This window comes from Mauremys reevesii, linkage group 11, assembly GCF_016161935.1.
Source record: "Mauremys reevesii isolate NIE-2019 linkage group 11, ASM1616193v1, whole genome shotgun sequence".
Lineage (NCBI taxonomy): Eukaryota > Metazoa > Chordata > Testudines > Geoemydidae > Mauremys > Mauremys reevesii.
The window spans coordinates 3,948,400-3,975,149 of record NC_052633.1 but is presented as its reverse complement, the minus strand read 5'-3'; the positions used below and the strand labels follow the sequence as shown (position 1 = coordinate 3,975,149).

General features: G+C 47.3%; 1 long non-coding RNA gene across 1 annotated transcript in view; it reads left to right on the top strand.

Moving 5' to 3' along the window:
* Nucleotides 1-17,762: 17,762 nt before the first annotated feature.
* Nucleotides 17,763-26,750, top strand: part of LOC120374828 — a 129,873-nt gene continuing 120,885 nt past the window's right edge. The window contains exon 1 of the long non-coding RNA XR_005586263.1: nucleotides 17,763-17,936. This is a non-coding gene — a long non-coding RNA (uncharacterized LOC120374828). The remainder of the gene's footprint in view (nucleotides 17,937-26,750) is intronic.

Genomic DNA, 26,750 nt, shown 5'->3' with positions numbered 1-26,750 from the left:
AAGGACTACTTTGTGTCTTTATTGGAGCCTAATATTAAATTTATATTGCCCCTTCAATGCTTGAAGAAAGAGTTTCTCTCTCTCTCTTTCTCTTGTGCACTGTCCTTTTTTTCAGAGTAACCTGGTAAGTAGGGATCTGACTTTGGATGGGCTCATATCCAAGGCATTGGCTGAACACTGGCTCTGGTCATTCGAAATAATGAGATTAAGGCCCTATCTAACTCAGGGGAAAGCTACCCATCCTCTCTGTTAAAAATGATCCTGAGATGCCTAGTTTGGGTCTAGTTCTGAACCTCCCCAGAGTTCATGGGTGTTTTGTTCTAGGATTTTGGTTCTTCTTATTTTACAGATAGAAAAGACCAACTCTTCTGGGGGGACAGATAGCTCAGTGGTTTGAGCATTGTCCTACTAAACCCAGGGTTGTGAGTTCAATCCTTGAGGGGGCCACTTAAGAATATGAGGCAAAAATCAGTACTTGGTCCTGCTATTGAAGGCAGGGGGCTGGACTCAATGACCTTTCAGCATTCCTTCCAGCTCTATGAGACAGGTATATCTCCATATATTAACTGTTAACTCTGGATCTAAACATCAAAGATTAGGAGTCTTTGCCTCTGGGCCCTTCTCCAACCTATATGGAATTAGGTGATATTGACCATATTGGTAATTAAATGTCCACCTGATCATGTCAGTCATGGAGTCCAGCTTTAAAACAGAACTTAGAAACTGATTCTGGAACAAAATGTGCAATAACATTATCAAATCAGCAATGCAATAGCTCAGAAGGCCACTGATGCTGGCTCTGCAACAGAACCACCTACCCAGGGGAAGGATCAGCAAACCACATAAACCAAAACTAAACAAGCAGACTGCAGTTCCACAGCAGGGAGTTCCCAAACAGAACTGGCCAGGGGAAGGGAGTTTAAGCAAATGATCTCACCGCTTCCCTGCCTTTCTGCCACTCCTGGCTGTTGGGGTTGCATGTCTCTCCACTCATGACTCACAGCCCATGGGGGCATAGCAAACTTAGGGCAGGGGGAACACCCAGTGAGGAGATGGATGAACTGCTTCCCAACGCTTTGCTGGCTATGGTCATGGGTTTTTTTTGAGAGGGTTGACAGTTCCTCACCACTTATTTCTGAGGAAGATTTTTCCATAACGGTGGCACTCTTACAATACGGTTTGCGTCAAGGGCTAAGGAAGTGCAACTCTCGGCCAAAGAGCCTGCTTTGGACAATACCACCTTCAAATTTCTTTCCTGGCTGACTGTCAGTCAGTCAATCAGCTGGAGAGAAACCTGCTCCCACGTAGGACACTGAGGACTGATACGACATCTCAGTCTCACAAATGTCATTCCTATATGGTACCTGAGTTAGGTACTCTGCCGCAAGCAAAAGGGTGTCAACCAATGAATGTCTAATGTGGCACTTCCCCCATGGAACCTAAACTAGCTTCTGCCACCCCACAGCTCATGAAGGTCACTGACCTTATTAGAGTCGGGTGCCATGGGCACTCATTCCTGCTAGACAGAGCCAGAAAATACAGGAATAAAAAAAAGGATATAAAATGTTGGAACTATGGAAAAGCGAATGGAAGTTGGTAGTGCATATGATTTGGAGTAGTCTCGTAGTATATCTTGATTGTAGTAAGGCTTTTGACATAATCCCACATGACTGTCTCATAAGAAAACTAGGGAAATGTGGTGTAAATGAAACTACTATGAGGTGGGTGCGCAATTAGTTGAAAGACAGAACTCAAAGGGTAGTTAGTAATGTTGTGCTGTCAGACTGGGAGGGTGTATCTAGTGGAGTCCCGCAGGGTAGGTTCTGGGTCCAATATTATTCAATATTTTCATTCATGACTTAGATAATGGAATGGATAGTACACTTATCAAATTTGCAGATGACACCAAACTGGGAGGGGTCACTAGCACTTTGGAGGACAGGATTAGAATTCAAAGTGACCTGGACAAATTGGACAATTGATCTGAAATCAACAAGATGAAATTCAATAAAGAGAAGTGCAAATTACTATGCTTCAGAAGGAAAAATCAGATGCACAACTACAAATTGAGAAATAGCTGGCTAGGTGGTGGCACTGTTGATAAGGATCTGGGGGTTATAGTGGGTCACAAATTGAAAATGAATCAACAATGGGACACAGTTGCAAAAAAGGCTGTATTAACAGGAATGTCATATCTAAGACATGAGAGGTAATTGTCCTGCTCTCTTTGGCACTGGCGGAATACAGTGTCCAGTCTGGGGTGCCACACTTTAGAAAAGAGAGTCCAAAGCACAGCAACAAAAATGAGAAAAGGTTTAGAAAACCTGACCTATGAGGAAAGGTATTAAAAACTGGACATGTTTGGTCTTGAGAAAAGACGACCGAAGGGGGACCTGATAAAGACCTTTAAATGTGCGAAGGGCTGTTATAAAGAGGACAGGGATCAATTGTGCTCCATGTCCACTGAAGGTAGGACTAAAAGTAATGGGCTTAAGCCGCAGCAAGGGAAATTTAGGTACAATATTAGGAAAGACTTACTAGCTATAAAGGCGGTTACGGAATCCCAGTTAGAGAACTGGGGTTTAAAAAAAAAACTATCTGGGAAATTTCACTGCTTTGAGCAGCAGGTTGGACTAGATGATTTCCTGAGGTCCTTTCCAACCCTGATATTCTATGAAAGGAGAGCCATCATGAGGAATCCCCTAGCTACCACCTGAGCTGGAACAAGGGCTGTACCAGGGAAAAGAGTGTGCACAGACTAGGAAGGCATCCAGTCTGTGAAAGGAACATATTGAACCTTCTTTCAGGGTGAGATATTATCTGTACTCAGTTGTATTACTGTATTAGGCATAGATGTTTTATTTTATTTTATTTTGCTTGGTAATTCACTTTGTTCTGTCTGTTACTACTTGGAACCACTTAAATCCTACTTTCTGTATTTAATAAAATCACTTTTTACTTATTAATTAACCCAGAGTATGTATTAATACCGGGGGGGGGGAACAGCTGTGCATATTTCTCTATCAGTGTTATAGAGGGCGGAAAATTTATGAGTTTACCTTGTATAAGCTTTATCCAGGGTAAAATGGATTTATTTGGGTTTAGACCCCATTGGGAGTTGGGCATCTGAGTGTTAAAGACAGGAACACTTCTGTGAGCTGCTTTCAGTCAAGTCTGCAGCTTTGGGGCAAGTAATTCAGACGCTGGGTCTGTGTTGGAGCACACGGGTGTGTCTGACTCAGCAAGACAAGGTGCTGGAGTCCCAGGCTGGCAGGGAAAGCAGGGGCAGAAGTAGTCTTGGCACATCAGGTGGCAGCTCCCAAGGGGCTTTCTGTGATCCAACCCGTCACACCGTGTTCTGTTAGAATGAGATATGTTAAAATAATGATATTATAAAGGATCCAAAATATTTAGTCTGGGGGAGTGTGACAGTGCTGGGAGCTGGCAGGTGAACCAGCTTTCTGGTCACTTAGGGTACATCTGCCTAGCAATTAAACACCCACAGCTGTCCCAGGTCAGCTGCCTTGGTCTCATGGGCTCAGGCTTGACTCCAAGTGCTGGGACCTTGTGAGGGGGCAGGTCTCAGATCCCAGGCTCCAGCCGGCGCCTGAATGTCTGCACAGCAATTTTTAGCTCTGCAGCGCCAGCTCCCAGCCATGCGATGGGTCTTTCATTCCAGGGCAGATGTACCCTTAGGAATCAATCAGCTCTCCTGGAGAAGGCCGAGTGGGGATGTTCAAGTTAATTGGGTGGTCAGGCTGGGAGGTTGGACGAGCCAATTGTTCCCTCAGCTGAAGGGTATAAGGAGGACAGAAAGGAAGTTACCAATGGGGAAATCCAAGCTAGTTGAGTCCAGTTTGTGCTTATCTCTGTTCGTCCTTAGCCCTGTGGGAAAGGGCTAAAGGAAGAGAAGCATTGTATATAATATTGCTGCATGGGACTGTGTTGGTGCTGGTGATGGGAATGTAGATAAATCACACAAAGTTGCCACTCATAAGAATGGCCAAACTGGGTAAGACCAATGGTCCATCTAACCCCGTATCCTGTTTGCCAACAATGGCCTGTACCAGGTGCTTCAGAGGGAATGAACACAACAGGGCAGTTTTTGAGTGATCCATCCCCTGTCATCCAGTCCCAGCTTCTGCAAGTCAGATGTTTAGGGACACCCAGAGCATGGGGTTGTGTCCCTGACCATCTTGGCAAACAGCCATTGATGGACCTATCCTCCATCAACTTATCTAATTATTTTTTGAACCCAGTTACACTTCTGGCCTTCACAACATCCCCTGGCAACATCCCCTGCCAACAACTGTGCGTTGTATGAAGATGTAGTTCCTTATGTTTGTTTTAAACCTGATGCCTTTAGTTTCATTGGGTTCTTGTTTTATGTGAAGTGGTTAATAACGCTTCCCTGTTCTCTTTCACCATATCATTCATGAGTTTATAGACCTAGATCAGTGGTTTTCAAACTGTGGGTTGCAACCCAGTACTGGGTGCAGAATGGAAGGCACTGAGTCGCGGTGGCTGCGGTCAGCATTGCTGACCGGGGCATTAAAAATCCCATTGGCGGTACTGCCTGGCTAAGACAGGCTAGTCCCTACCTGTTCTGACACTGCGCTGTGCCCCGTAAGCAGCCAGCAGCAGGTCCGGTTCCTAGGCGGGGGGCCACAGGACTCCGTGCACTGAGCCCATCCTGAGCACCAGTGTCACACTCCCATTGGCCAGGAACCGGCCAATGGGAGCTTGGGGTGGGGCGGTGCTGCTTGTGCGCCTCTGCCTAGGAGCCGGACCTGCTGCTGGCTGCTTCCGGGATGCAACGCGGTCTGTGTTACCAGGACAGGCAGGAAGCCTGCCTTCGCACCCCTGCTGGACTGCTGACCAGGAGCCACCTGAGGTAAGCTCATGCCCCAATCCCTTGCCCCAGCCCTGAGCCCCCACCAAACCCAGAGCCCCCTCCTGTACCCCAAACCTCTCATCCCTGGCCCCACCCCAGAGCCTGCCCCCCCAGCCCAGAGCCCTGCCCCACTCCCACACCCCACCCCAACCAACTGCCCCAGCCCAGAGCCCCCTCCCACACCCGAAACCCCTCATCCCCAGCTCTGTTGGGTCGCAGGTATCAACAATTTTCTTCAACTGGGTCACCAAGAAAAAAGTTTGAAAACCACTGACCTAGATCGTATGCCCTTTCGCAGGTCCCTTTTCTAATCTGAACAGTCCCAGTCTTTTTAATCTATTCTTGTATGTAACTGTTCCTTACACCTAATCATTTTGGTTGTCCTTCTCTTTTTCCAGTTCTAATATATCTATTTTGAAATGGGGTGACAAGAATGGAACAGTGTTAAGTTGTGGGCTTATCATGGATTTATATAGTGGCATTATGATATTTGCTGTCTTATTATCTAACCCTTTCCTAATGGTACCCGATATTCTGATAGCTTTTTTGACTGCCACTCCACATTAAGTGGATATTTTCAGAGAACTATCCATGATGACTCAAGATTTTTTTCCTGAGTCATAAGGGCTAATTTAGATCCCATCACTTTGTATGTATAGTTAGCATTTTGTTTTCCAATGTGCATTACTTTATCAACATTGAATTTCCTCTGCCATTTTGTTGCTCAGAAACCCAGTTTGGTGAGAGCCCCGTGTAGTGCTCTGCAGTCAGCTTTGGTCGTATCTATCCTGAATAATTTTGCGTTATCTGCAAGCTTTGCCACGTCATTATTTACCCCTTTTCCAAATAGTTTATGAATATCTTGAACAGCACAGGTCCCAGTACAGATACTTGGGGACCTTGCTATATATTTCTCTCCACTGTGAAAACTGACCATTTATTCCTACCCTTTGTATCCTATCTTTTAACCAGTTACTGATCCATGACAGGACCTTCTCTCTTATCCCATGACTGATTATTTTGCTTAAGAGCCTTTGGCATGGGACCTTGTCAAAGGCTTTCTGAAAGTCCAGCTACACTATATCAACTGGATCACCCTTGTCCACATGCTCATTGACATCCTCAACGAATACTAATATATTGATGCACATGATTTCTATTTACACAAACTGTGTTGATTCTTTTCCAATATATCATGTTCATCTATGTGTCTGATAATTCTGTTCTTTACTGTATTTCAACCAATTTGCCAGATAGTGAAGTTAGGCCTGTAATTGCCAGGATTGCCTCTGGAACCTTTTTTTAAAAATCAGCGTTACATTAGCTGTCCTCCAGTCATCTGGATTTCGGTGATTTCAGCGATAGATTACATACCACAGTTAATATTTCCGCAATTTCATATTTGAGTTCCTTCAGAACTTTTGGGTGAATACTGTCTGGTATTTGTACTGTTTAACTTATCAGTTTGTTCTGTCGACACCTCATTCTGGGACAGATCCTCAGATTTGTTCCCTAAAAAGAATGGCTCAGGTGTGGGAATGTCCCTCACATCCTCTGCAGTACAGACCGATGCAAAGAATTCATTTAATTTCTCTGCATTGTCTTTCTCTTCCTTGAGTACTCCCTTAGCACCTCAATCATGCAGTGGCCTCACTGATTGTTTGTTGACGTGAGTCTGGGAGGTTCCTAGGGCACATAAGGATGGGGATGGAGGGTGTCCCATTACAGGGAGCTAAGCATGGCTAATAGAATGACAATGAGCCAGATCCTCATCTGGTGTAATTTGGCATAACTCCACTGATGTTAATAGAGTTACAGGGGTTTGGCCCAATAAGCCCCAGTCTGTCTTTTGTTGCTAAAAGCTAACTTCAGGGAACAGACAAGGGTTGTTAGTTCAATTCTTGAGGGATCCATTTCGAACACTTCAGAAATTCTATTTCTTTCAGAAAAATGGCCTTTGATTTCCGTCCCCCCAGCTCTGTTATGATCTATGCAGTGAATGAGATGTGTTGCCCACACAGGGACTGCAGGATTGGATTGGTCTGAAAATTGTGGAACGATGAGCTGATAAATAAGCTTATTAAGGAAAATTGCATTCTAACCAAATGAAAATGCAAAAAAGTTTCGGGAAATGTGCAATCTATAAAGCAATACCATAGATCATACAGGCCAGATGTTCCACTTCTGTATGCCAAGACAACGCCATTGGCTCCAGTGGCGCTCTGCTGAGTCACACCAGCTGAGCCTCTGGGCCTGTTTGTTTGTGAAAGTGCTTTTGAGAGCTTGTATTGTGGGTGTCGATAAAAGGCCAGAGCTTCAGCTGGTGCAAATTGGTGTAATTCATTGAAGTTCCCAGCTGAGGATTTGGCCCATCATTTACGATCGTATTAAATGTTGGTGTGATTATTTTTGTCAACTCGGAAAATAAAAAAAATAACGGGGAGGAAGCGACCGTCGTTTGTTTTACAAACAATTTAAATGTATCCAGCATCCAGCTGTATTCCAGAAAGGACAGTACGTCCGGGAGGTTTGGATGGTATTCCTGGCACTGGTTAGGAACACGTAATTGAGCAGTTACCTTGCCAGGGTCTCAGTGTCATTCAGTTTAATGAGTCCAATGGCCTTTCCTTTTTGTCCTTATGCGTCATGCATCACTTCTGAGTCATATTCGTTTGCTAGCTTTTGGCGTGATCCAATGATTCTAGGAGTCTGTGGATGTCTTTCCATTGACTTCTATGCGTTTTGGATCAGGCTCTTTTTCAGTTTTAGCCCAAGGTGCAAAGTTTAAGGGGTGATGAGATCAGTTTATTTTGGCTTTTCCCCCAGCTGATGTTTGGAGCAACATCCAGAGGCAAATTTCCCCCAAGTTTGGGGATGTCTCTATCTGGGGCGCTTGATTAGAGATCCTTCCCCAGTTATAACGATTGGCTTTTATGTAGGATGAAGGTGAGAATGTGTCCTTTCTTTATCAGCCAGACATGCTGAGTGTAAGGTTATATTGGCCCCCTATGACCAGCGGGGAAGTCGGAGAGACCAAGTTACTCCATTCCAGGGATTGCAGAGCAGATGAGGGCTTAAGGAATGGCAGAGGCAGTGCTGGGTGGCAGGAATGGTCCTGGATACTAGTGAGTGTCTGGGAAAACCCAGGCTACTGTTTCTTTAAGGGCTTGGGATCAGGAACCTTGTATTGTAGGATGAGACTAGGGTCCCTTCTCTCTTAGCCAACCAGGATAAGTTCTGGGAAAGAGCAGCATATAAGCTGCCTCTTCCCTCATGATGGGAGGGATGGTAGCATGGGTGGTAGCATGGCTGATCTATCCCTGCCTACGGGACAAAGGACTGAGGTGGTGTGACCTGGCCTCCAAGTCATAGACAAAGGCTGCAGGGATGCCTGAGAGGACAGGACTTTATCATGAAGGTTTTGGGTTGTGTTGAGAGTGTTTTTTGAAAGACTGTGTTGTCAGCCTAGGTGGAAGTGGCTGTGGGCAATTTAAAGGGACCAGCTGTGAGAAGCTGCCTTCAGGGCTGCAGCCTGCTACAGTGGGTATAAAGCAGTATAAACAACATACCCAAGACTGCAGGAGCGCCTGCCTTGCTGATTGACTCCTCAATCACGCCTGTTTGCTGCAGCTCAGAATAGCAAATGTCTTCTGCTCTCATGCTGTGTCCTACAAAGCCAGATCACTGTCGGCCTTCAGACTCCTGTTCCATGAGAGCCATTGGGTTCTCTAACCCTTTTCATAAGCATTTCATCCCTGCTTGGCTTGGGGTGGGGGAGTTGCGGGCATTGTCTGTCCCCAACAAACAAATGAGAACTTTGTAGTGGTGTGTGTGTGTGTGTGTGTGTGTGTTGGGTGGGGAAGAGGGGGGTGAACACAAGAGCAGAGGAATTGCTGATGAGTTGCTTTTATTGAGTGAGTTACATTTAGACTAGGGGTCTCAGTCCAGAACTATTTTGGAAGGGATGATTTCCCGTCATTTGGTCTAAGTGTTAGGCCTTGATCCTTCAATGAAATATGTCTGCGTGGAGCCCCACTGCAGAATCAGGGCACAGCCGGCAGCCTAAGGGTACATCGACACAGCCGGTGGCAGGTTTAAGTCCCAGCTCAGGTACACATACACATGCTAACTCTGCTCAAGTGAGCACTGAAAAATAACTGCAGGCTGGGCCAGCACGGGCAGCGACTAGGGCTGACCACCTGAGTACAATCCCATCTACCCCCTGGGTATGTATCCACGTGACTAGTTCAAACCACCAGGGCCGGCTCTAGGCACCAGCAAACCAAGCACATTTGCACATTTTCAGGGCCGGCATTCCGGCCATCCTTTTTTTATTTTTTTTTTTTTGCTTCAGGTGGCAAAAGCCTAGTGGCTCCCTGCAACTTTTAGGGTTAGATTATCAAAAAAGCTCAGTTCCCATTCAGGCACCAAGATTAGTAGCCAGACTTTCAAAAGAACGGAGCACGTTCTCTGCTGAGCACTTTGGAAAATCCACTGCTCTCTATGGGTGCTGAGCTCACAAAAATAGGCCCCAAAGTCAACAGCAAAACTCCCATTGACTTGAATGGACCTTTGGTCCGTAATGCTGGTGAAACACTTGCAGATGAGATGGAGAAATATTTTACGTGGTATTTATTCTATTCATATTAAGTGCTGACTTCCTTTAGAGCAGTCACCATATGAGAATCTTGCCAACTCAGTTATGCCATGTGTGTTTTATATTTTACTATAACAATAGAAATGGAATCTACCACAGCAATAGTGAACAAATAAGACATCCAGCTCTTTGTTTTCAAAGTCATATCAAATCATTGTTCTTGGGAAAGATTGCCAAGGGGGTGGGGAAGGGGTGTTCTGTTTTAGTACACTGTCCTGGATTTGCATTTATTTTCTGGAAAGTTGATTACAAGAAGTTTCTCACTTTCATCTCTTTCTAAAGGGAACTAAAATCAATACAGAGGAAAAATGATTTAGTTCAATGATAATAATGGAGAAGTTAACTTAACATAAAAATTAAACAGACTGTTGATTTTAAGCCAAGGTTAAGGCTCCCCGCACCCTGCCCTATCTGCTGGGTATCCTGTTTTATATTAGTTGTGTCTGTCCTGCATCAAAGGTATAAATACATGATTTCCTCCCACTGCATCAAAGCTTGTTTCACATAAGCCACTGCAATCAAAGTGGACAAATGCCTATATATTTTTTTATTGGTTTTATACAACAGAAAAAGAAATGATGTGATTCTAACACGAATACTGTGCAAGCAAAACAAAGGAAATCAACTGTCTTCCTGGCTATCCTTTCCCAAGGGTTTGAAGTAAGCTGTGGAATGTAATGGATTTCCTTTGCCAGCGCTATTGTGATATTATCCAAAAAGCCTAAGTTCATCAGACCCTCAATATCCAAATCAACAAGAGTTAGGCCCCGGGTTCAGCAACGTACTTAACTATGAGCCTAATATTAAGCATGTGAGTTGTCTAATTGACTACAATGACGCTTAAAGTTAGGCCTGTGCTCAGGTATCTTGTCTGCCATAATGTAGCTGCACTATAGAAATGCACAAGATAGCCTTAGAAATTAGAGGTGGATGGGAGGTTATTTTTGTGTGAAAAATGAACATTTTTTTCATGGAAGTATTTCTTTGAAAAAAATCAGTTTTTAAAAAAAAAAAAAACAAGATTCACAAATCAGAACTTTGGTTTGATTATTGTTTTTCAATAAAAACCCAACCATTTTTAACAAGTATAAATTTTCACCAGGAAACCCCGCCCTCAGTTTTGTCAAAGCTTGTTTTAATTAAAAAATGCTTGACTAAACATTTTGAACAGCTCTATTACAAATGCATTTGAAATTCAGCAGATCATATTATTGTAAGAATATTCTGCATTCACATAGCGCCTTTCACTAAGGAGCCAAAAGCCACGTACAGACATGACTAGGTAGCTAAAGATATTATAATGTATATGAACAAGGGGGCCAACCTAAGATTGCACAGGCAGCTTTAATTCTGGCATTTTTTTAACTATTCATAGAATCATAGAATATCAGGGTTGGAAGGGACCTCGGGAGTCATCTAGTCCAACCCCCTGCTTAAAGCAGGACCAATCCCCAGCTAAATCATCCCAGCCAGGGCTTTGTCAAGCCGGGCCTTAAACACCTCTAAGGAAGGAGATTCCACCACCTCCCTAGGGAACCCATTCCAGTGCTTCACCACCCTCCTAGTGAAAACGTTTTTCCTAATATCCAACATAGACCTCCCCCACTGCAACTTGAGACCATTACTCCTTGTTCTGTCATCTACTAACACTGAGAACAGTCTAGATCCATCCCCTTTGGAACCCCCTTTCAAGTAGTTGAAAGCAGCTATCAAATCCCCCCTCATTCTTCTCTTCTGCAAACTGGACCAGGGACAGCTCCAGGCACCAGCTGAGTAAGCTGGTGCTTGGGGTGGCATATTCTATGGGCCGGCATTCCGCCCAAGCCCAGGGCAGCACGGCCGGTTTTTTATTGTTTGGTTTTTTTTTTGGTTTGCCGCTCCGGCCGCCCTGTAGGGGGCAGCAGTGCGGAGGAGGGGAGTGCCCTGCAGCAAACTGGGCAGGGCAGCCCCTGTTCTTCCCTCTCCGCCGACTGCAGCGGAGCGGAGCCCTCCCGGCAGGCGGCGCAGTGGTCGGGACCGCGGGACAAGCGCCCCGCTGAAGCCCTGGCCGCCCCCCTGCTCTCTCTCTTCCCCGCTCCCTCCCCTTCCTCCCCGCTAGACTGGGCGCGCACTCTGCTACACGTCAGCAGCACAGGGAGTTCCCCTGCACCCTGGCTCCAGCTGCCCGGCAGGGTTTTTTTGTTGTTTTTTCCTCCTGCTTTGCCGCTCCAGCCATGCCCCAGGTTTTTTGTTTTGTTTTGTTTTCTTTCCCTGCTTTGCCACTCTGGCCGTGCTGCAGGTTCCCCCCTACACCAGCTTTGCTGCTCCAGCCACGCCACAGGTTTTTCTTTTGTTTTGTTTTTTTTCCCCTCCTGCTTTGCTGCTCCGGCCATGCCCCAGGGTTTTTTGTTTTGTTTTGTTTTCTTTCCCTGCTTTGGCGCTCCGGCCGTGCTGCAGGTCCCTCCCGCCCCTTCCCCGCTGCTCCGGCCGCGGCGCAGGTTTTTTTGTTTGGATGTTTTTTTCCCCTCCTGCTTTGCTGCTCCGCCTCCCCCCCCTTTTTTTTTTGCTTGGGGCGGCAAAAAAGCCAGAGCCAACCCTGGACTGAACAATCCCAGTTTCCTCAGCCTCACCTCATAAGTCATGTGCTCCAGCCCCCTAATCATTTTTGTTGCCCTCTGCTGGACTCTTTCCATTTTTTCCACATCCTTCTTGTAGTGTGGGGCCCAAAACTGGACACAGTACTCCAGATGAGGCCTCACCAATGTCGAATAGAGGGGAATGATCACATCCCTCGATCTGCTGGCAATGCCCCTACTTATACAGCCCAAAATGCCGTTAGCCTTCTTGGCAACAAGGGCACACTGTTGACTCATATCCAGCTTCTCGTCCACTGTAACCCCTAGGTCCTTTTCTGCAGAACTGCTGCCTAGCCATTCGGTCCCTAGTCTGTAACAGTGAATGGGATTCTTCCGTCCTAAGTGCAGGACTCTGCACTTGTCCTTGTTGAACCTCATCAGATTTCTTTTGGCCCAATCCTCTAATTTGTCTAGGTCCCTCTGTATCCTATCCCTACCCTCCAGCATATTTACCACTCTCCCCAGTTTCATGTCATCTGCAAACTTGCTGAGGGTGCAGTTCACACCATCCTCCTGATCATTAATGAAGATATTGAACAACACCGGCCCCAGGAACGACCCTTGGGGCACTCCACTTGAAACCAGCTGTCAACTAGACATGGAGCCATTGATCACTACCCATTGAGCCCAACGATCTAGCCAGCCTTCTATCCACCTTATAGTCCATTCATCCAGCCCATACTTCTTTAACTTGCTGGCAAGAATACTGTGGGAGACTGTATCAAAAACTTTGCTAAAGTCAAGGAATAACATGTCCATTGTTTTCTCCTCATCCACAGAGCCAGTTATCTCATCGTAGAAGGTAATTAGGTTAGTCAGGCATGACTTGCCCTTGGTGAATCCATGTTGACTGTTCCTGATCACTTTCCTCTCCTCTAAGTGCTTCAGAATTGATTCCTTGAGGATCTGCTCCATGATTTTTCCAGGGACTGAGGTGACGCTGACTGGCCTATAGTTCCCCAGATCTTCCTTCTTCCTTTTTTTAAAGATGGGCACTACATTAGCCTTTTCCCAGTCATCCGGGACCTCCCCCGATCGCCATAAGTTTTCAAAGATAATGGCCAATGGTTCTGCAATCACATCCTCCAACTCCTTTAGCACCCTCGGATGCAGCACATCCAGCCCCATGGACTTGTGCTCATCCAGCTTTTCTAAATAGTCCTGAACCACTTCTTTCTCCACAGAGGGCTAGTCACCTTCTCCCCATACTGTGCTGCCCAGTGCAGCAGTCTGGGAGCTGACCTTGTTCGTGAAGATAGAGGCAATAAAAGCATTAAATACATTAGCTTTTTCCACATCCTCTGTCACTAGGTTGCCTCCCCCATTCAGTAAGGGGCCCACACTTTCCTTGACTTTCTTCGTGTTGCTAACATACCTGAAGAAACCTTTCTTATTACCCTTAACATCTCTTGCTAGCTGCAACTCCAAGTGTGATTTGGCCTTCCTGATTTCACTCCTGCATGCCTGAGCAATATTTTTATACTCCTCTCTGGTCATTTGTTCAATCTTCCACTTCTTGTAAGCTTCTTTTTTGTGTTTAAGATCAGCAAGGATTTCACTGTTAAGCCAAGCTGGTTGCCTGCCATATTTACTATTCTTTCTTCACATTGGGATGGTTTGTTCCTGAAACTTCAGTAAGGATTCTTTAAAATACAGCCAGCTCTCCTGGACTCCTTTCCCCCTCATGTTATTTTCCCAGGGGATCCTGCCCATCAGTTCCCTGAGGGAGTCAAAGTCTGCTTTTCTGAAGTCCAGGGTCTGTATTCTGCTGCTCTCCTTTCTTCCTTGTGTCAGGATCCTGAACTCGACCATTTCATGGTCACTATCTCCCAGGTTCCCATCCACTTTTGCTTCCCCTACTAACTCTTCTTTGTTTGTGAGCAGCAGGTCAAGAAGAGCTCTGCCCCTAGTTGGTTCCTCCAGCACTTACACCAGGAAATTGTCCCCTACACTTCCCAAAAACTTCCTGGATTGTCTGTGCACCACTGTATAGCTCTCCCAGCAGATATCAGGGTGGTTGAAGTCTCTCATGAGAGCCAGGGCCTGGATCTAGTAACTTCTGTTAGTTGCCGGAAGAAAGCCCCATCCACCTCATCCCCCTGGTCTGGTGGTCTATCGCAGACTCCCACCACAACATCACCCTTGTTGCTCACACTTCTAAACTTAATCCAGAGACTCTCAGGTTTTTCTGTAGTTTCATACTGGAGCTCTGAGCAGTCATACTGCTCTCTTACATACAACGCAACCCCCCCCACCTTTTCTGCCCTGTCTGTCCTTCCTGAACAGTTTATATCCATCCATGACAGTGCTCCAGTCATGTGAGTTATCCAACCAGGTCTCTGTTTGGTGGGATAATTCCATGACTGTGCCAAGACTTCCAGTTCTTCCTGCTTGTTTCCCAGGCTTCTTGCATTTGTGTATAGGCAGTTAAGATAACTCACTGATTGTCCCACTTTCTAAGTATGACGCAGGAGTCCTCCCCTCTTGCGCTCTCCTGCTCTTGCTTCCTCCTGGCATCCCACTTACCTCAGGGCTTTGGTCTCCTTCCCCCAGTGAACCTAGTTTAAAGCCCTCCTCACTAGGTTAGCCAGCCTGCTTGTGAAGATGCTCTTCCCTCTCTATTGAGGGTTTGCCTTTGCGACCTTAATATTTTTAGCATATTTTTTTTGTGGGGAACATGTATCTATAAGTTATTAGTAGTAGTATGGCAGATCCTAGCTGCCAGAGCCTCATCTGTTGGCTATTGGATTAACATATAACAGTCTCTGCTCCAAATTGCTTATAGTTTGTGTATATGTGCATGAATATGCTGTGCACACTATATGTGCCTAACGAGACTTTGGTGTACCTGTGCCATTTTACATTAGCTGAGGCTCTGGCACTGGGAATCCAGCTTCCAAAGCAGTGTACGAAGTTCATTGGAAAAGTGTGCATGCACCCTTGTGCATGCCAACCACTCAGAAGGGAATATGTAAAGACCTGTCAGTTTGGGGGGACATTATCAATACATGCTAAGGATATGCCTTCCCTGCATAATTAATTAAGGTGACTGGCACCCAGGTTAGCCTAGCCTAGGTGTGAACAACCACACTGCAAAGCCCTGCCAGAGTTACTGTGTCCTCACTGGTGGAGCACTCACCTAAATGTATTGCTAGGACTGCTGGGGCCAGGTCCTGTTTCGGCATGAGTGGTTTAGCCTGGATCCTGACTGCAGAGTGGGCGTGTTACCAGCTCAAGTGAAAGCAGAACCTGGGCTCTAGAAGATACCCCTAGCTGGGTTAGCTAGCCTGCATTGAAAGCACCACTGTACTCAGGTGAGAGGGTTGTGTGTGGGGACAGGAGGGAGGGTGAGAAACCACACTTGAGGAAGAGCCCAAGTTAATGCTGCAGTGAAGACAATCCCTAATGGAATTGGGAGATCAGTTCAGCTTTGCATACATGAGCAAAAATGGCTATAGTTACTTAACCCTTCAAACCCTAAGATACATTGTGTCCATCTACTTTTATTCCCAGGAGGAAAAGATTGCCCCATGCTAACCCTTGAAACCAATGGACCCTTAGACAAGCTTTCATTTTCCCCTTACGAGTACCCCAAGCCGTTGAACTCAGCAGTTCTTGTTCTCTAAATTCTTCAGTCCCTCTGAGTTGACATTCAATGCCACTGATTGGTTTAACAGCTCTTCTCTTTACAGAACCTCCTGAGCGACTCCGTCTCTTCGCGGCGATTAGGCCAGTGTGCTACACCCAGGTTGGGTCACACCCTGGCCTCGTACAACGGCATGGCAATTCCCTTTTCCTTGTACAGCCTAGGATGCTATTGGCTAGAGGTGACCAGAGGATAACAATTCCATTTGGGGGCAGCTTTAGAGATTTATACAGCCCCCCCCCCCCGTACACACACACCAGCCCCCACATCAGAACAAAACCAAAACCTTTGTGAAAATGCAGTTGTATCAAAATGTCTGGGGTTTTGAACTGAAACAAGCTTTTCCATTCAGGAAGAGCATGGGGCCTGGGATGGGAGCCCCTGCTGTTGACTCAGGTTGGAGTTTTTGTCTCATAGGTCACTGAATGAGGTAAAGCAGGGACTAGAACCCGGCCACATTTTAGGGGAGAACCCCCAACCTCCAGGCTATAACATCTCTCCCTGGCCTCTGCCCCTCCCCTGCAATGTCCTCCCCTTCCTCCTACAATTTGCAAATCATTTCATCCTAAAGGAAACAGCCCACTTTGGTGAAGTTCACTTAGCCAGAAGTGTTCCAACCAACTCTACTACTGGCGTTCTCTGGTGCCACTTTATAGTATCCCCATCGATGTGCCACAATGGATTCCTGAGTGCCTTTCTCTGGGCCTGACCCTATGCCCATTAAAGTCAGACCTCCACTGACTTCACACCTCCATGGACTTCAGCAGGCTTTGAATCACCACTAACACCTCCTTGTGGCCAGGGGTGGCATAGCAGCTCTCCCCCATCAGGTATCTCCAACTCACAGTCATTCTAATGCTGAGATAATCTGCCTCTCCTTATGATCTGGCCCTCAAGCTAGATTGCCTTATAGCAGGGATCCCCAACGTGGTGCCTGCGGGCACCATGACACCTGTGGGGGCATCTAAATGCTCCCACGTCCTGGCCGGTGGTCGAGCATCCGCCGAAATGCCGCCGAAATTTGGCGGCATTTTGGCGGCGACACCTCTGGATGACGCCGCTTGCTGCCAACAAGCGGCATTATCCAGAGGCGTCGGCGGCATTTCGGCGGATGCTCAACTGCCACCAAGGTCCTTCATCTGGCGCCCACCAGACAAAAAAAGTTGGGGACCACTGCCTTATAGTCTCTCCCTTTCCAAGGTCATCAATGGATGGAAACAATGGGAATTAACACAAATCTGAGTTCACAGGTAATAGAGGGGAATGGTTCCTGCTTGAGGTCCATCAGTATCTGGTCCTCCCTTTCCTCAGGAAGGAGCCTGGGGCAGGAGCCAAGCACCGAAAGCTTGCTCTCCTCCCTAGGCTACCATTAACTGAACCGGGGATCTCCTTCTTAAATTCCTCCCCCTCCAGTCCTCACACTTCTCACAGGCATGATGGAGTGGAGCCATCTGTGCCCACATTAGCTCATCTTGCCTAGTGTGGTGTTTGTATATCCAATCACACACCCTTATCAGGCATTCCTGTGTAGATGTTAGTGCCTCCTCAGATGCCACTTTGAATAGAAGAGATCAGAACTGCTAGCTAGTTTAGTCTAAATGTGCCCTCTGTTTATCTGAAATCTGCTGCCAGGCCTGGGTTTGGGAGAGTGCTGGGCGTAGACTATTATTTTCATCCAGAATTCTTGATAACCATGTGAAAGTAGTGGCTTCTAGGAGCCAAGGAGACAAGTGAATCTCTATGAAGGGGTCCACCACTGTGATAATCCATCAAGGCAGGCTGCAGTAAACTGGCTTGGTTTTAGTCAATAGGAGGAAAAGGAGGAGTGCTGAAGTGGAAGTTGTAGCATGGAAGGCCTCAGACTCAAACCTGGGTAAGAAGGTAATTCCACAGAGTCAGAGCCACTGACACCAGATTTGATTCTGACCTTTCTCTGCCAGTCAGGTAGAGGCAGTGTGGTGCTGTGGGGAGAGTCCGAAGACCTGAGTTACCTCTGAGCCTGAGCCTGCTTATGCCTGATGAGCTATTACGGAGCCAGAGAGTGTGATGAGGCATCAGAGGCAATTACCTGCAGGTCTTGTGATAGGCTCCATGCCATTCAACTAGGATTCAGCCAATCCACAGGTGAGAACCCACCCAGGTGATCCCAAGGCAGGTATATAGGCTCCTGACTGAGCAGACTGCTTCTGTGTCAGTACCTGGCTGGGAGTATTCCCGTTGCCAGTTGTTTCAACAGACTGCATTCCAGGTAGCCCTAGCTTAATATATGGAGATATACCTATCTCATAGAGCTGGAAGGGACCCCAAAAGGTCATTGAGTCCAGCCCCCACCTTCACTAGAAGGACCAAGTACTGATTTTGCCCCAGATCCCTAAGTGGCCCCCTCAAGGATTGAGCTCACATGCCTGGGTTTAAGCAGGGGAATGCTCAAACCACTGAGCTATCCCTCCCTGCCATGCCTCCAATTCTGCTCCAGCCTGTGTCTGTTTCCATGCTAGCAGTCACATCTGCTCCAGCCTCAGTGGTTGCCTATCTGCTACCATGAAATCTGTCTCTCCCTTGAAATCTGTATAGTATAGTATAGTATAGTATAGGTATCAGAGGGGTAGCCGTGTTAGTCTAGGGTAAAAGCTACTCTATTCCTAGACATGTGACTTTAGATGAGTCACTTCACCTCCACTGGCCTGTGTTCTTCCAACCCGCCTTTTGTGTCCTAAATTGTAAGTTCTTTGGGACAGAGACTTCTCACTACATGTCTGTACATCCCACAGCACAATGGGGTTCCAATTGCAGTTGGGATTCTGTAGGTGCTACCATCCTATAAATAAAAGTAATAGGACCATCTGCCCAAGCAACAGAAAGGAGAAGGAGCAGACTATTCGTCCCAGACTGGAAGATCCTCATGCAAAAGCTTCCTTTTCAGGTAGAAACATACCACTTCCTAACGGGAGCGTAATGCATAGTTCATGTCTCAAGGGACACATTTTAAAATCTGTTAATCTCCTGTAATTGCATGCATGTTATAAACACCTGTCCATCCAACAGAGCCGCAAGGATATTATGTGCATGTCTGAGTGAGTGTAACAATAGATGGAATTAGAAAGTCAGTCTTTGATCCGTAGATGGTAGGAAGTTCAGACAGCTGAACATAAACCTCTCGTATGCTATTTTTTTTATTTACTTAGGCAATATCAAAACAGTGAAGATTTTCTATTTGTATCATCTTGTTATGGAATTCTCTGCCAATGATCTACCACCGGTCTGTCCACATAGCTAACTCAGTTTTGAGTTAATAGTAAATGCCACATTACTACTACCAGAGGTGGGAGAATCAAATTTCATGCTGCTGCTTTATTCTCAATTACTGGAATTCTTTGTCCTTACACCTTTTCCTGCAAACAGCTGGCTTTTCCATTCAGCTTTGTTTTGGAAAAGCTGCTCTTTGCTTTCTCGTATACAGAAGAGACTGTAATTCCTTCTAGAGACTGGAGATAATCCAGAGCCCATGATACAGAAGAATCTTTTCAAAACAGCATGAGCCAGATCCTCATCTGGTATACATGGGTGCATGCCTATTTATTACTTCTATCATGGTAGCAGCTAGGGATCCCAACAGAGATCACGGATCCAATGTGCTGGGAGCTGTACAAAAAGAACAGTCCATACCCTTATAGGGCTCTACCAAATTCACCATCCATTTTGGTCAATTTCACGGTCATAGGATTTTCAAAATTGTAAATTTCATGATTTCAGTTATTTAAATCGGAATTTTCACTGTGTTGTAATTATTGGGATCCTGTCCAAAAAAGAAGTCGTGGGGGGGTTGCAAGGTTATCGTAGGGAGGGTTGCAGTACTGCTACCCTTACTTCTGCGCTGCTGCTGCCTTCAGAGCTGGGCAGCTGGTGAGTGGCAGCTGCTGGCCAGGAGCCCAGCTCTGAAGGCAGATCTGCTGCCACCAGCAGCGCAGAAGTAAGAATGTCATGGTATGGTATTGCCACCTTTACTTCTGTGCTGCTGCCTGCAGAGCTGGGCTCTCAGTCAGCAGCCGCCACTCTCCAGCCACCCAGCTCTGAAGGCAGCAGCGCAGAAGTAAGGGTGGCATGGTATGGTATTGCCACCCTTACTTCTGTGCTGCTGCTGGCGGGGCTCTGCCTTCAGAGCTGGGCTCCCGGCCAACAGCCGCCGCTCTCTGGCCACCCAGCTCTGAAGTAAGGGGGGCAGTACTGTGACCCCCTCCTAAAATAACCATGTGACCCCTCCTCCCTATGACCCCCTTTTGGGCCAGGACTCCCAATTTGAGAAATGCTGGTCTCTCCCTTGAAATCTGTTTAGTATAGTACAGGGTAAAAGCACACAAAAGACCAGATTTCCTGGGGGGAGACCATGTTTCATGGTCGTGAATTTGGTAGGGCCCTACTTATGAATGTACAGTCTAAAAAACATTTACACCAGCGGAGGAGCTGATCCATGGAAGTTCTAACGTTTAGGCCTTGTTATATCAAGTTGAGTTGTGTGTTCTATTTACAAATGTGATGGGAACATTTTCAATGTGACTAAAGCCCAGTGGATATTTTTTTAAGTTACCCTGGTTTTCCAGGCCCAGAAAGTTTTCGGGTTCATTCTGCTCTATTCTAAAGCCCACCGGCTGACCCAAAACATCATAACGTGCACCAGAGCCTGCTCTAGCAATAAGTCCAGATTCTGCCGGTGCAGCTGGTCCAAACCTGAGTGGGACTGTGCCTCTGTGCCCCAGGATGCAATGCTACTCACTCAGATTTGGCATGGCTGTCCCCGTCATGATGGAGGGGCGGCCAAACCTGAATGAGTGGTGCTGTGACCTGGCACTTGGCCTTCCGACTTCGACATAACCGTTGAACAGAAGACTCGCCACACTCCTCAGAAGGTTTGACCCGGCCCCCAGGAGGTGCCCCTCTCCTTCCCTGCTGGAGAACCTCTGTTCTAAGGGAGGCTGGAGCAGTGCCGGCACACTGAAGTTGTGCCTAGGGCAGCAGATTGTCTTAAGTGGCCTCATTGCCGGCTAATGAAAGCAATTGCTGAGCTGTACATGGGGTCTGACCCAATGTTCACTGAAGTCAATGAGAGTCCTTTCCTCAACTTCCTTAGGCCTGGATCAAGCCCTGGCGCTTGTAATGAGGGCGAGAATGAGTCCTTGGCTGTTCAGCTTAATAAGCAGTTGATGCCTCTGTCCATATTAAGCTCTTGTGTTTTTTCCTGTCCTGTAATCCCTTTCCCCCATGTTCATTAGAGCACCCCTGAAGGGGAGAAGTGACTAAGGAGTGCAGGATTGCGCCCAAAGTTTGCAAGCGCTTTTGGACTGCGCTGGCTACCGGTACAAGTGAAATACTTTAGATTGTGTCCTTTCCAGTGCAGAGCCAGTGTGCTCAGCCCCTGGCATGGGGAGCAGTGCCTCCCATGGCTCTGGAGCGCCCCTCCGGTCAATCGAAGAATCCAGCTGGGGGACTCTGGTGGCAGCCACAGCTTTGTAATACAGGATGTCAAGTAGGCTCAATGATAGCAAGATGTAGCAGCCAGGGAGCGGGAGAGCGAGTGGGGAGAGGAATGATACCAGAAGCACCTCCCCTCCCTTTCTCCTTCAGACATCTGTCGGAATAGAAGTATCCAACTTTTCACTAGTTCAAAGTACAATATTTACAAAGCGCCTGTTTTCTCTGAGTTACAAAACTAGCCAAGTCATAACTTCAGGGTGGCTGCCAGTCTTTTCATGTCAGTTCAGTGTTGCGTGCAGAGTCGTGTGACACATGAGGTAAATATTTGGAGTAAATGCTGGCCCCAGATCCCGTGTTTCCCTCCTTGGTCATCCACAAGAGGCTGCAAGGTCAGCTGAGAACACACTGGCAGTGGAAACAAGCTGAGCACGCATGGAGCTGAAACAAAGAAGAAGTGAAATGTGAAGAAAACCCTGAGCTCTGATAATGGACAAAGGGGAGATCCTGCTTACAGCTGTGGTAGATGGACCCATGACAACTTACTTGGCGTTGACTTCAATGGAGCTCTGACAATTCACACTAGCTGAAGATCTGCTTATGTGACTGGCGACCAGCCACCGAAGTTCCTCCATAGTTACTTATTTATAATTATTTGTATTGCCTACAGGCCCCAGTCAGGGATCAGGGCCCCACTAGGTTAGCTGCTGCATGCACATATAATGCTAAGATATTGCCTGCCTAAAACAGCTTACGTCCTCATCGGTTAATCACATGTAGGGGATTACTGAACCAACTCAGATCTAAAGTGAACCTGAGTCTCCATCTAGAACTTGAACTAAATTAAACCAGGACCTAGCTGAAGGCTCAAATGTTCAACTAACATTAAAATATTCACACCCCTTTGCACTTCCTGGCATTTAACTAGCAGTGGAAACACCAAAGGAATTATTCCCATGATATTTCTAGGCTTGTATCAAGGAAGCCTTGCAGTTTTCCCCTGTAAAGCTCTTCTGCTTGGGGCATGTGTCTATGGACATCCACAGATCCCAGTTAGAATTGTGATCAATGTTCTTAGTGGGCTTTGAAGTCTCTGGGCCAGAGCCTCAGTTCGTGTAAATTAGCATAGCTCTTTTGATTGATGATCTACACAAGCTGAGGACTTGGTCTGCTGTGTTTTGTGGACCTGGCAGAAGGAGGTTCACACAGCACTGATTAGCTGGTTGGCCAACCTCTCTACCCACCGATGGCCATCCTTTGAGTTCCCCTTCTGCTACCTCTTAGCGGTTCACTCCAGGTTGCTCAATGGTCACCATCTCTGCATTACATCCCTCCTCTCCCACTGCAGCCAGCTCTGCTCTGAGCCTCAGGGACAGGGACCATGCCAAAAGGCTTAGCATGGTCACCATGCAACCTTCCCTAAGAGCTGCTTCCTCGGGATTGTGGGGCTTTGCTTACTAATGCATGCTGGTAGTGCTAGGGAACCATTGCGAGCTCTGCATTGGTCTAGTCGCTTTTATTCCACGGCTAATAATGGTTTGTTTGTTTATGTATCACCTGATAATTTGGCTTTGTAGTGGGAAGAGTTGGACCCATTTGCACTGGCCCCGACACAGGGTATATGGCCGATCAAAGATGCCTTTGCTTCCACTGAGAGAGGGGACCCAGCTACACAAGCGTAAATACAGTTAGTCCATTATTATTACCGTTCATTTGTTCTGTAGTAGCAATACAGGGATCAGAGCCCCATTTTGCCAGGCGCTGTACAGTCTTTGTCCCAAGCAGCTTACAGTCTTAGAGTACGTTCAGACTACCCGCCGGATTGGCGGGTAGCAATCGATTTATTGGGGATCGATATATCACGTCTCATCTAGACACAATAAATCGATCCCCGAACACGCTCCCCGTCAACTCCAGAACTCCACCAGGGTGAGCGGTGGTAGCAGAGTCGATGGGGGAGCCGCAGCCGTCGATCCCGCACCATGAGGACGGGAGGTAAGTCGAAATAAGATACGTCGACTTCAGCTACGGTATTCCCATAGCTGAAGGTCCGTATCTTACATTGACACCCACCCCCCCAGTGTAGACCAGGCCTTAGCCTATGACGAGGAAGAACAGGTAGAGAGAACAAAGAGCAGGAGGGGAGGAGGGCAAGGTAACAGGGGAATAATTGTTTGGTGTAACAAGCAATAGCCTCAGCACGCCAATTGCTTCACTATTGCCAAGTGTTCTATCAGATCTGAGTCTTAAAAGGGATTGAGGAGGACAAGGTTGTGGTTTTATGGATATTTATGGGCAACTCCTGCCATGCAAGGTCAATGATGTTACTCTGGATTTACACCCGTGTAAATGAAAGCAGAATTTAGCCCTATATGAGAGTCCTGGGCTTTTTACTCACACGTTTGCAGCCCCACTGTGGCCCCTTTGTGATGCTCTGGTTCAAGGGGACCTGTGTACTCAGATAGACAGCTAGGCATAGCCCCACGTAGAACACAGAGAGCTCGGTTTGTGACCCTGCTGCTCCCTGCTAACTAAAGGTGTGATAGTCCAAAATCATTTCTGAAGCCAGATTTCCGATTAGGTCCAGAAGGAACATGTGTCTCAAAAGTTGCTTCTATAACACCATGTGAACAGCGTTGCTTTTCACTCTTGATGATCTGGTTCCATAAAACTGAAACTGCTGGTCTGGAACAGCAGTGTACTGGGGGCACATAAAACTGAAATAGCCAAAGCTCTTGAGATTACATTGTAGGGGGAAATCTTGCTTTAGTCAGGGCATGGAAAAATAATCAAACAGGTCCTTTCAGTCCCTAATTTCCATGGGCCTCGGTACACAGGACTGTGAAAGGAAGTACAGTTTTTTTAAAAAAAAATAGCTTTTGGTCTGTTGCTTCATAGTTTCCACAGGTACTAGAATAAGGTGGGTCTGAAAAGGAAGTGAGATGGACATAAGACAAGAGAAACTCGGGGAAAGAAATTTAACTTAGGGTATGTCTACACTACAAGAGTAGTTCAATTCAACTTAACTCGAATTTGTGGAATCGACCTTACAAAGTCGAATTTGTGTATCCACACTAAGGACACTAATTCGACTTTGTGAGTCCACACTAATGGGGCAAGCGTCGACATTGGAAGCGGTGCACTGTGGGCAGCTATCCCACAGTTCCCGCAGTCCCCGCTGCCCATTGGAATTCTGGGTAGAGCCCCCAATGCCTGCTGGGGGAAAAAATGTGTTGAGGGTGGTTTTGGGTAACTGTAGTCATTCAACCGTCACTCCCGCCCTCCCTCCCTGAAAGCGCCGGCGGGAAATCTGTTCGCGCACTTTTCTGGTCAGTGACAGCGCGGACGCCACAGCACTGCGAGCATGGAGCCCGCTGGGATCATCGCTGCACTTATGGCCATTGTCAACTCCTCGCACCTTATTGTCCACCTCTTCCACAGTCAGCTGCTGAGAAATCGGGCGAGGAAGCTCCGGCAGCACAGTGAGGACATGAAGTGTCAGAGTGGCACAGACCTCTCAGAAAGCACGGGATCCCATGCCGTGGAGATCATGGTGGCAATGGGTCATGTTCATGCTGTGGGACGGCGATTCTGGGCCCAGGAAACAAGCACGGACTGGTGGGACCGCATAGTGCTGCAGGTCTGGGATGAATCACAGTGGCTGCGAAACTTTCGCATGCGTAAGGGCACTTTCCTTGAACTGTGTGACTTGCTGTCCCCTGCCCTGAAGCGCAAGGACACCCGGATGCGAGCAGCCCTGAGTGTGCAGAAACGAGTGGCCATAGCCCTCTGGAAACTTGCAACGCCAGACAGCTACCGGTCAGTAGCGAACCACTTTGGCGTGGGCAAATCTACCGTGGGGGTTGCTGTGATGCAAGTAGCCCATGCAATCGTTGAGCTACTGCTCTCAAAGGTAGTGACCCTGGGAAACGTCCAGGTCGTCATAGATGGCTTTGCCGTGATGGGATTCCCAAACTGTGGTGGGGCTATAGATGGGACTCACGTCCCTATCCTGGGACCGGCCCACCAGGCCAGCCAGTATATTAACAGAAAGGGCTACTTTTCAATGGTACTGCAAGCACTGGTGGACCATAGGGGACGCTTTACCAACATCAACGTCGGGTGGCCGGGCAAGGTTCATGACGCACGTGTTTTTAGGAACTCTGGTCTGTTTAGATACCTGCAGGAAGGTAGTTTCTTCCCGGACCACAAAATAACTGTTGGGGATGTGGAGATGCCTACAGTGATCCTCGGGGACCCAGCCTACCTGCTAATGCCCTGGCTCATGAAGCCCTATACAGGCGCCCTGGACAGTGAGAAGGAACTCTTCAACTACCGGCTGAGCAAGTGCAGAATGGTGGTGGAGTGTGCTTTCGGACGTCTCAAGGGGAGATGGAGGAGCTTACTGACTCACTCGGATCTCAGCGAAACCAATATCCCCATTGTTATTGCAGCTTGCTGTGTGCTCTACAATCTCTGTGAGAGCAAGGGGGAGACCTTTATGGCGGGATGGGAGGTTGAGGCAAATCGCCTGGCTGCTGATTACGCTCAGCCAGACACCCTTGCGATTAGAAGAGCCCAGCGGGAAGCGCTGTGCATCCGGGAGGCTTTGAAAGCTAGGTTCCTCAGCGAGCAGCGTGACCTGTGACTATTCAGTTTCTTTACAGAGAAGCTGAACCTGCCCCTGTTTCTTTACCCAGTTACTGTTCACTATCCTCTGCAGTTACATACCCCGTTAACCCCGTTTCCCCCCTTCCAACACACGTGTAAAAATAAAATACATGTTCCATTGTTACTTAACAAAGGTTTCTTTATTAATGACTTTGCGTTAAAGGGTTGAAACTGGGACGCAGACTGTGCTGGGTAGGGTGTGCAGTGATGTAAAGACCGCCTCTAAACTCGAGGAATGACAGGCTCCTGCTCCTAGAGCGGTCCACAGTGCCGGACTGGTTGTTTTAACGGAGCCTGTCATCCCTCCTTTTTGGGACTCTGTGTGCGGGGGCTATGTGACCTTGTTGCGGGGGAGGACGGTTACAGATTCCCCTGCTGCGTGGCTCTGTGGTCCAGGACAAGGACCGCTGCATAAGATCTGTAACCGCCCTCCCCCGCTACAAAGTCACGTACCCCCACACCCACACACAACCTGGAAACCACCTCCCATACCGACCAGGGTGCCTACTGACTGCACTGTGTGTGTGACCTGCTGCTGATCCTGCCCCCGTTTCTGTACCCTGCTAAAGGTGACTGTCCTATGCAATTACCAACCCCCTTCCCCACCCCCCCTTCCTCACCCCCCCCTTCAAACACAGTCTTCTGTACAAAAACATGATGGAAACAGTAATTAACAGCAAAGTATTTTTAATAATCAACTAGACAGTTAGGGGATGAAACTGGGATTGGGGCTTGGGTGAGTCAGGAAGGGAAGGACTTCTCAAAATTTAGGGAATTTTGGGTACTTGAGCTCTCTGCTGG